Here is an 11,670-nt window from a genome sequence, read left to right as displayed (position 1 = left end):
AACCACGATGCAATAAAAACATGCATCGAAATAAATAAGATAGCCCAAATAATACGGCGGTAAACGCCGGATTCAGGGGCTCTCGACCAGGTCAGCGGAAAAAGCCTTCCAAAGGCAGCAGAGACGGACCATCTGGCCTAAACAAGATTCTTGACAAACTATGTCAGATTCATGGCACCCCCGATAATCCTGCAAATCACACCCACAAAGAATGCTGGGTCTTCAAGCACGCCGGTAAGCTAAACGCCGAACACAAGGAGGGAGACACCAAGCGAAGACGAGGACGAGCCTTGCCAGCAAAGCACTGGAGGACAGAAAAAAATTCCCACCAGAGGTTAAAACAGTCAATATGATCCATGTGACGAAAAGGAGAAGCAAACATGCACCCCGAGACACACGCGCCATAGAGCCCGTCACCCCTAGGTTCAACCCCTGGTTGGCCTGCCCGATCACTTTTGATCGCGGAGATCACGCGACAAGCATCCGGCACGAAGGATTGGCCGCCTTGGTGTTAGACCCAATAATAAACGGATACCATCTCACACGAGTCCTCATGGACGGCGACAGTGGTCTAAACCTGATATATCAGGACACGGTCCGCAAAATGGGGATAGACCCAACAAAAATAAGCCACCATACTACTACCTTCAAGGGAGTAATACTAGGCCTAGAGGCCCGCTGCACGGGCTCTCTATTACTAGAGGTTGTATTTGGCTCTTCCGACAACTTCCGAAGCGAAAGGTTAAATTTCTACATCACTCCATTCCGAAGTGGCTATCAGGCACTACTTGGAAGAGCGGCTTTCGCTCGTTTTAATGCAATCCCGCATTACGCTTCTCTCAAGCTTAAGATGCCTGGTCCACATGGCACCATCACAGTTAGCGGAAATATTGAGTATGCTCTACGCGCGGAAGAATGTGTGGCGGCTTTAGCCACCGATCACTAGACGGCCTCACCAACTAGGAAAAATGACAGGTCGTCAAGACCACGGACACGGTTAGATGAGTCTGGTGCACCACTACATATACATGAGATGAGTTTGATGATCAAGCCCCCCTAGACGGTACTAGGGGCTTCCCGCGTGTAATCAGGGCTAGTCCGGCTCAACTTGACTTATCTTGAATTTTACTAGGTTTATTGATAATAACCAATTTTCTGGCACGGCAACTTTCACCTAAGTTCTTCTCTTTTCTAGATGACAATCGTGTTACACCCGTCCAGGACATGACACAACGGAGACACAGGCGCAGACGTGCAGCAGGGACCCGCTCAAAGGTTTCTTTTTAGATTAAGACCCTGCGTCAACCTTTTTTATGGTCTCTTGTTGTTCACATCCTCCGGGTACTCAATACAACCGAGAAGGATGTCGACGTATTGGCATGTGGCCACGTCAGGATATTGCACGTACCTGGACACCCGGGGTTTATTATTCAGGGCATTGTTCAGCCCGGCATATGTTATAAAGACCGAATACCTTAGGGAGTGTTCGGCGTCGCGAGTTTGGCGTTATATGCATCAGCTCCGAATCATGTCTTTGGTCAAATGTTGGGTTTGCCCGGCTCCCATGTTTTGGTACCTTATGTTCTGCTATATCGGCTAAGGTAGCACTGGGAGAGCTACTGCGATTGTGCCCTGGTTCATCCGGATGAGCACCTCAGTAGAGAAAGCCGAAAACTGACTGTCATGATATAGCGCGAGACTGGTCAACCACTCGATGACTCAGCGGAATCTTCGTGATTCCTCCGCATTAACGAAGGGCCGTTTCCCGGTCATGTACGTACGCGCCCCGTATTTGGACGAGTGCAGAAGTACCAGGGGCTATATAGTAGCCACACCGTCAAACTCCTATGACTAAGTGAAAGTGTTAAAGCAATATAGTCCGATTGCCTCGTTCGTTGCGCTACCACCTCCTTAATGGACCAAGACGTTGGATCAAGTGTGAATACACATTTTTTGCGAACACCCCCACATTATATGCGTGGGGGCGGAAGCCGACGACTGCAAACTTTCAGGTTATATACATATATACATAAACGGCCGCACATGAGGCATCATAATACTTTCAGGCAAAAGTATAAACACAGCCTTGACAACTCAATAAAACATTGTTCTTACAATGGGAGTACATGTCACTAGAACATAATATTCTTCGAGCACCGAGCCTCTATCGAACGAGCGCCTTCAAGAACTTCTTCAAAGTAGTGCTCGGCAGCCACTCGGCCCACGGCCGATCCCTGTGTTGCAACCGTGGTGGCCTCCATCTCTGCCCAGTATGTCTTGACATGGGCAAAGGCCATCCGCGCACCCTCTATGCACGCCGACCTTTTCATAGCGTCGATGTGCAGTGTGACACAACACCAAGGAATTGTTGCACTAAACTAAAGTAAATATTCGGCCTTGGCCCTCCGGGCCACAGATGATCCACAACAGACCTCATGGCGAGTTCGGACCACCTATGGAGCTCGGCCCACTCGGCCATTTGCTCATTCAACAGTAGCGGACGCACTGGAGCATGGAACTGTGACCAGAACAACTTTTCCACTTCACGATCTTTTTGATCCTTGAAGTACTCGGCCGCATCAGCAGCACTTGCCGTGAAATCAACGTAGGCGTCCGCCAAACTCCATAGTTGGTCAAGAGGAGCATACTTTGGATCTCCAAACTTAGTCCGCAACAAAAAGGGCTTCCCAGCCACGATATCTGCAGCTTGATGCAACTCCTCCTTCGTCGCTCTGATTTTAGAGCGAGCTTCCTTGGCTGCTACCATGGCCTTTTCCAGGTCCGTCGCCCTCGCCCGGCTTTCTTTATCAAGAAGCTGGTAACGGTCAGCAGCATCTTTCAACTCAATGGCCATCTTGGCTATCCTTTGCTTGCTCTGGCGATGCGCAGACTGTTCGGCCCTCAGCTCTTCGACCGCCTTTAGAGCGGCCGTATCGCTATTCCTTGCTTGTTCCTTGGCTCGGGCAAGCTCTGTCCGAAGGGTCTCCATGGTGGCAGCTCCATCTGCAGTCACAACATATTAAAGATACTGGCATCATGCTCCTCTTACTTTGCGTTGATCACCGGAGAAATCACTTACCCTGTGCCTTGTCAAGCCGCTTGTTGACAAGCACGATGTCGGCATCTGTCGCATCAAGTTGCCGCTTTAGCTCGGCAAACCCATCAGTCCGGCTAGCCACCGGTGCTTCAGCCACCTACACATAAAGGCGGTCTAGTTATTACCTGGGACTATGATTCTTGTTTGCCGCCGTTTTCAACGACAACTAGAGTCTCAGGGGCTACTATCTGCATAGGGCACACCTAACGTGTGCGGTACTGTCAAAAACATACACTATGTCACGTACCTCAAAGCCTTTCAGCAGACTCATAAAAGCTTCATGTAATCCGCTTTCAGCGGATGAAATCCTTTCAACTACCGTACTCATTAACGTATGATGCGCTTCCGAGATGGCCGCTTGCTCCAGAAGATCCTTCAGTGCGTCCGACCGCACACTATACGGTTCCGGACTCTTTCTGTAGCTCTCTTTAGGAGCCGAATACTGAGGACTCCGGGTGGCTAAGGGATTACCCCCTGGCCTTGGCGGATCAGGAGAAACCCTCTGTGACGACACTTCTGGGTTGCCCGCCTCATAAGGCGGGGTGGCAGGGGGAGGTGTTTCACTCTCCATCATCACCAGAAGAAGATCCCCCGAAGACGAATTCTGTCGAGAAGGGCTACGATCCGAACTACAAGATATAAGCTTCGGTTATCGTCTTCAGAAGTAAGGTAGGATATTTTCACTACTAAGTACTTTTTGATTACTCACAGCTCGGTACAGGGTGATTCCCTTACGGACACTGTGCGGCAAGGGTACCCCCCGGGGCAGGACCCTCTCGTGAAGATTTCTTCCCTCGTTTGGAAACCTCTGTTTCTGGATCTTCAGAGGTGGTCCTCTTCCTTCCCCGGGAGAGGGGATGTTAGATTCTTCTCCCTGATTGTCCTCCTTCGCGGAGGCGCTCGTTCCCCCGGTTGGGATGAGTAGTGAGTGAGGCTCGCTTCTGGCCTCTTTATTCCCCCCTTCATCTTCCTTCAAGGGAACCTGATAAGGCGCCGACTCCAGCATTCTGTCTAGTACTGGATTGGCCAAGCCCTCGGGAAGGGGGGCCGGACACTTGATCATCTTCGCCTTTGTTATCCAGTCCTGGTCAAAGAGCGACTTTTCAGCATGATGTTGTGATAAATAAGAGAAACAGTGTGTTCGGCCATGGGATTACTTAATTGGGTATCCGGGCGATTACAGCTCAGACCCGCATCCTCGGTGGTGTCCGGACACTTTATTTGTGATCCGAAGAACAACTTGTACATCTCCTCGAGCGTCATGCCGAGGAAGTGCTGAATGATTCTCGGTTCCTCCGGGTTGAACTCCCACAAACGGAGAGGTCTACGTTTGCAAGGCGGGACCTGGCGAACCAACATGACTTGCATCACCGTGACCAGGTGGACGTCTCTCTGAATGAGATCTCGGATGCGACTCTGCAATATCGGAACATCCTTTACTGGACCCCAGTTTAGCCCCTCGCTGATCCATGACGTCAGTTGTGGTGGGGGGCCCGAGCGAAAGGCAGGGATGGCAGCCCACTTGGCACTTTGGGGAGCTGTGATATAAAACCACTCCCGCTGCCACAAACTGGATACCTCTGGGAAGGAACCCTCTATCCATGGAGCATTGGCGCTTTTTCTTATTACGGCACCTCCGCACTCTACGTGCCGCCCCTGGATCATCTTCGCCTTCACGTTGAAGGTCTTGAGCCACAGGCCGAAGTGAGGGGTAATGCGGAGGAATGCCTCACATACGATGGTGAACAACAAGATGTGAAGGCGGGAATCAGGGGCCAGATCGTGGAAATCCAGCCCATAGTAGAACATGAGTCCCCTAACAAAGGGATCCAGAGCGAGGCCTAGTCCTTGGAGGAAGTGAGAGATGAACACAACACTCTCGTTGGGTTCGGGAGTGGGAATGACCTGCCCTCGGGCAGGCGGCCTATGCAAAATTTTGGCGGTCAGATATCTGGCCTCTCTCAGCTTCTTGATGTCCTCCTCTGTGACAGAGGAAGGCATCCACCGACCTTGGAGGTTGGATCTGGACATGGTTGAAGGTCCGAAGCGTCTGACCTGAGCCTGGGGTGTTGGAACTCGAGGTGGGGGAAGGATTCGATTGAGCGCGAGAGGAAAAAGGGACATGTGTTGGCCTCTTTATAAAAAGGGTGAATGTCAAGTGTCCTCCTCGCGGCCGTTTTGGGGCTCGCCTAAAATAGAGGAGTCATACCAACGGGCACGAGTGGGTTACCCATGTACGTATTGATGAGTGTCGGTGTCAAAACCGGCGGATCTCGGGTAGGGGGTCCCGAACTGTGCGTCTAGGTCGGATGGTAACAGGAGGCAGGGGACACGATGTTTTACCCAGGTTCGGGCCCTCTTGATGGAGGTAAAACCCTACGTCCTGCTTGATTAATATTGATGATATGGGTAGTACAAGAGTAGATCTACCACGAGATCGGAGAGGCTAAACCCTAGAAGCTAGCCTATGGTATGATTGTTGTTCGTCCTATGGACTAAAACTCCCCAGTTTATATAGACACCGGAGAGGTCTAGGATTACACAGAGTCGGTTACAATGGTAGGAGATCTACATATCCGTATCGCCAAGCTTGCCTTCCATGCCAAGGAAAGTCCCTTCCGGACATGGGACGAAGTCTTCAATCTTGTATCTTCATAGTCCAGGAGTCCGGTCGAAGGTATAGTCCGGCCATCCGGACACCCCCTAATCCAGGACTCCCTCAGTAGCCCCTGAACCAGGCTTCAATGACGACGAGTCCGACACGCAGATTGTCTTCGGCATTGCAAGGCGGGTTCCTCCTCCAAGTACTTCATAGAAGATTTTGAACACAAAGGTAGTGTCCGGCTCTACAAAATAAGTTTCCACATATTGCCATAGAGAGAATAATATTTACACAAATCTAATCTGCTGACGTATTCCATAGCGTGACATCACACCACGGCCAAGTCTTTATTCGAATCGTTTTACTGTCCCACCTCAGCATGTTTAGCGAGGCGGTTTCCTTGGCACGTCTTGTTAAAGAAGAGATCGTGTCCCCTTATCCCGGGATTCTCATCAATACGGGTGTGGGTAACCCAACCGCGCCATTGACTACGGCGCTTGGGAGATAAGCGAGTTTTACCAGGCTGGTGGGGGCGCATAGTCACGTCTGCCCATATAAGGGGATAAGGATCCACCTTTTCATCCACACCTTCTTCCTCCTTTGCCTATCCATTTCCGTGCACTCGAGCTCCAGCGCCCAAGTCCGTACACCCCACCTCAACCTTCTCCAGCCATGTCCGAAGCGGGAGGCAAGTGGATGGTCTCCTCCATCACGGAGGGACACATCAAAAGACCGAGGAAGGCCGGATACTTGTCTAACGACATTGCACACCGGCTTCCCGAAGAGGGGCAGCTCATCCCCACCCCTAGGCCCCATGAGAGGGTGGTGTTCCTCCCCCATTTCCTCCACGGACTGGGCTTCCCTCTCCACCCATTTGTCCAGCGGCTCATATTCTACTACGGCCTGGATTTCCATGATCTGGCCCCGAATTTTGTCCTCAACATCTCGGCGTTTATCATAGTGTGCCAGGCTTTCTTCCGCATCCGCCCCCATTTCGGCCTATGGCTCAAGACTTTCAATGTCAAGCCGAAGGTGGTGCGCGGCACCCAAGCAGAGTGCGGAGGCGCCATGGTGGGCAAGATGCCCAACGTCCTATGGTTCGAGGGCTCCTTCGTGGAGTCCCTAAAGGGGTGGCAGTCGGGGTGGTTTTACATCACCGAGCCGCGCGACCCTGAATGGGTCGTAGCCCCCGAGTTCCGATCCAGACCCCCTACGCGGCTCGCCTCCTTGAAAGAGACGGGCCTGTCGTGGGGTAAAAAAGGAGAGCTGACTGGACTCCAAACATGCGTCCAAACCCTGGTGGACAGGAATCTCAAACTTGTCAACGTAGTCCAGGTTATGCTCATCCGCCGGATCCTCCCGTGTCAACAACGGGCTTTCAACCTGTGGGAATTCGACCCAGCGCGGCACCGAACTCTGAGCAGGCTCTTTGACACGACATACGAAGATGCATGGAAGGTGCTTTTCAAAGGCGCCGAGGCCCCCGCATCCGCTACCGAGGATCGCGGATTCAGCACGCAGCATCATGCTCGTGTGATAAGCTGTTTTCACCTTTTACAGGGTATTAGTTTTTCATAGTGTGACTCCATGCGGGATCTAAGTTCCCTTACCTTTGACAGGATTGGCAGGAGACGTCCGGACAGATCAACTGTCCGACTCCTTTGCCCGAAGGCCCAGCGGACGCTCGCTTGGCGAAGCTGCTGGCTCCGGCACCTTACATGGTGCTGGAGAAGAAGGCCAAGAAGAAGGCCACGGGGACTCGAAAGAGCGCCCGACGCCAGGAGGTGTCGGATTCACCATCCGACGACTCCAAGGCGCACTCCTCCCATGAAGACAAGGAGGAGGAAGAAGAGACCTCTCCCCCTCCAGCGGGGGGAGGGAAGAAAAGGAAGGCCGCCCCAACCGGGGAGGCCGAAGGGTCCAAGAGGGGGAAGACCCCTCCTCCGGACTACTCCACCAAAGCCGACGACGGTGAAGAGGAGTGGCCGCACAGGGCCAAGCCCCTGGCAAGATCGTAAGTATCTGGATACCCGAGTGATTCATAGTATTCCCCCATTGCACAGCTTTTCCTTACGTCGAATCATGATTGTGTAGTCCGCCCAAGGCCGGGCTCGACGAGTCATCGAGCGGCTCCCTGGATTCGTCGGATGTGAATTCGCTTCCGACGGCTTCCTCCCCCCACCCTATGGACGGCGCCGAGGTGGCGTCCCAACATGTTCGAAGCCAGGAGGAGGTGGTCATGGAGGCACCGCAAGGCAACCTCCCGGACTCCAGGCGTAAAGGGGATAGAACCCCCAAGGGCTCCAAGTCCGGCCTTGAGCCAGACACTGCGCCGGAACCTTTAACGGTTCCGGACTCCGATAGGCAGCCTCCTTCCAAGAGAAGCAAGCCTACCGAGCCGGTGACCTTCGTCCAACCGGAGGCACCAGACAATTTGCCGGAGACGCTTAACGGCGCCTCCAACGATGAGGGGCACTGCACTATTATGAGTGTGGTGATCCAGAAGGTTCAGTCCGCCAAGAGCGGACTGACTGAAGCTTGTGTCAGCCTTCTAACAGGCTTTGAGGTAAGTAAAGAATATGTAAAAATATTACCGCATAGACAGTAGCCCCTGATGCTCTGTTTGGCGTTCGGAAAGAAAAGCCGAATAGAGGATCTAATAATCATAGGAGTCTAACATAATCAAGTCAATATGCGTATGCAGGCTTCGCTGCTGGCCTCCGCCGCACTGACTCCGGAGGTGGATACGCTGAAGCAGAACCTCAAGAGGTCCGAGCAAGAGCTCGGCCTAGCCAAGCAGCAGCTTGAGGAGAAGGAAGGTAAGAAATACCTTATTGAAATATGTGAAAGGTGCAATTGCAAAAAGCGACAGGATTAACGCAGCTATTGTAGGGGCCACAACGAAGGTGGCGACCCTTAAGCAAGCGCTGTCCGAGGCCGAAAAGAGGGCGGCCACGGAGCCCACCGAGCGGGAGAAGCATGAGACGCAGGTTGGCGAGGTGCGGCAAGAGCTCCAGGCTCTCATGAAAAAACATGAGAGTTTGGATCTTGACTCGAAGATGCGAGAGTCTGAGCTCGCGGCGGCCATTGAAGATGCCAAGTCTGCCAAGGCCGAAGCCCAAAAGGCCCTCCAGGAGGTTGAGGCAGTAAAAAAGATAGCGGCGGGTAAGGCATTCTTTATGCAAAGCAAGCACGTAAAAGTGAATTACTTGTCACTTACCCGAATCCGGAGCTCTCCAGGAGCATTCGCAGACTTGCCCCATAGCGTGTCGGATGCCGCCGCCTTCTACCGCGCCGAGGAGGGAAGCTCGACGGAGAAGGTGTTCTGGTCTCAGTATGCTGAGGCCGAACACCCGGTGCCCTTAAGCGACTAGCTGAAACAGCTGGTTGAGCTCCATAAGGTGGCCGAACAGGCCATGAAAGGCCTCATAGTCCGGCTGTGGCCTGGAGAGGCCATGCCTGGGAGCTACTTCGGGCTGGTGAGGCGGCTGGTGGAGGCCTGTCCAAGGCTCGAAGTCATCAAGCGCTCCGTATGCATCGAGGGTGCCCGTAGGGCGCTTGCCCATGCGAAGGTGCATCGGGGCAAGCTGGATGCTGAGAAGCTTGTGAAGGACGGGCCACCGCCGGGCAAGGAGCATCGCAAGCCCGAGATGTATTATGAGGGCGTTCTGAAGGGTGTCCGCCTTGTGGCGGATGAATGTTCCATGAATGTAATTTTCCAGTGAACTCGCTCGTTTTGTCCTATGCCATGAAAACTGGTTCATGTGCGCTAAGCAATGCTTTTTGAATTTAAAATATTACCTTCTGTGTGGCCGTTTATCAAATTTGAGAGATGGCGAGTCGTCGGCTTCTACCCGCATAGCACGAGTGCTGGGGTGTTCGGGATAAACATGAGCACTCTTTTTCCCATTCTTGGGTCCTTCGAGGGAGGCGCTCAACACAACGAACAAGGCAATCAGACTATAGTGCTTGAACACTCTCACTTAGCCATAGAATTCTATAATTTTAAATTTCGGCGAAGCCCCTAGTTTTCGGAAGACCGAGTTCGGGGCGCTATCCACGCCTAGGCCGGACAAAGCCGACTCCTCGCTCTAGGCGGCATAAGTCTTTAGGGACTCGAAAACCTCTCGAACAGCGACCAGCTCTCGCCTCATCATGATGGTCAGTTTTAGCTTTCTCTACTGAGGTGCTTAGCCCAGCTCAACTAGGGCACAATCGCAGTAGTTCTCCTAGTGCTACCTTAGCCGATATGACGGAATGTAAGGTACCAAAACATAGGAGCCAGGCAAACCCAACTATTGACCCAAGACATGATTCGGAGCCGATGATATAATGCTATAAGTTTGGGGTGCCGCACTTGTGAAAGTGTTCGGACTTCTCACACCATGTTGTGGGGTACTTAAGCCCCTGGTGTATTAGCCGTACTAAAGTGTACGGGTGCAACATGTCATTAATGAACATATATTCGTAAAAAAGAGGTAATGCAATAATAGATGGAAGCTATGCATTTTTTATTTTAAAAATCTGCGATTAAAGCAGAACGATACAAATAGTGCGATAAGCAAAAGATGGGACTATCAAATATGTCATTTCCAGGGGCGAGCTGCGGAATGTTATGCGAAACAGGTATACTGCTCGTTATAGAGACCACCTTAGAGTTCCGTAGTGCGGTGTAGCTTTCTACTTCCCTGGTTGTATCGTTTGTGCGGCAATTGTACTGCCGGCCAAGCCTTCCGAAGAATGGAGTCCTGAGAATAAGAGAAAATTAAGAAATCGGTAGCCCCCTAGTGCGGTTTAAGCCACGTTTCGGGCGTGCCGTGATGGTGCCCCTCCCCCTGTGCCCATGGTATTTCTAGAGCGTAGTTATGTACGCGCAACACTGGTTTCACAAGTTCACGAGGGCTGGGGTTGGGGCCGCATTGCTACGCTTGCTCGGAACATGCCAGGCGGTCTTGTTGCAGGTTACTCCGGGCGCGCTTGACGGTGTCCGGACGTTTAATGGCCGGACTGGAGAATTGCCTTGAGAGGCTGCTTTGTACTTCCGCTGCGATAGCCGCCGTATGCTCCTCCGTTCGGAGAGAGCGTTCGGTGTTTCCATTGACCGTGATGACGCCTCGAGGGCCTGGCATCTTGAGCTTGAGGTATGTGTAGTGCGACACCGCATTGAATTTGGCAAATGCGGTTCGCCCGAGCAGTCCGTGATAGCCACTGCGGAACGGGACTATGTCAAAGATTAACTCCTCGCTTCGGAAGTTATTCGGAGATCCGAAGACCACTTCAAGTGTAACTGAGCCTGTACAGTTGGCTTCTACACCTGGTAAGACACCTTTAAAGGTCGTTCTGGTGGGTTTAATGCTTGAGGGATCGATGCCCATTTTCCGCATTGTATCCTGATAAACCAGGTTCAGGCTGCTGCCGCCATCCATAAGGACTCTAGTGAGGCGAAATCCGTCAATAATTGGGTCTAGAACCAATGCGGTGAATCCGCCATGATGGATGCTAGTGGGGTGGTCCCTTCGATCAAAAGTGATCGGGCAGGAAGACCATGGGTTGAACTTTGGGGCGACTGGCTCCATCGCGTATATGTCCCTTAGCACACGCTTCCGCTCCTTCTTGGGGACGTGGGTTGCGTATATCATGTTCACCGTCCGCACTTGTGGGGGAAAACCTTTCTGTCCACTGTTGTTCGGTGGCCGGGGCTCCTCCTCTTCATCGCTATGCAGCCCCTTGTCTCTGCTTTCGGCATTTAACTTGCCTGCCTGCTTGAACACCCAACAATCCCTGTTGGTGTGATTGGCTGGTTTTCGGGGGTGCCATGTATCTGGCATGAGCGGTCGAGTATTCAGTCCAAACTGGACGGGCCCGGAGTATTTCTTTTCAATGGCTTTTTCCGCTGATCGGGTTTAGAGCCTCTGAATCCGGCATTAACTGCCGTATCCTCAGCATTGTCGCCGTTAATGCGGCACTTTTG

Source organism: Triticum urartu, chromosome 5, assembly GCF_003073215.2.
Source record: "Triticum urartu cultivar G1812 chromosome 5, Tu2.1, whole genome shotgun sequence".
NCBI lineage: Eukaryota > Viridiplantae > Streptophyta > Magnoliopsida > Poales > Poaceae > Triticum > Triticum urartu.
This window is presented reverse-complemented; position numbering follows the sequence as displayed.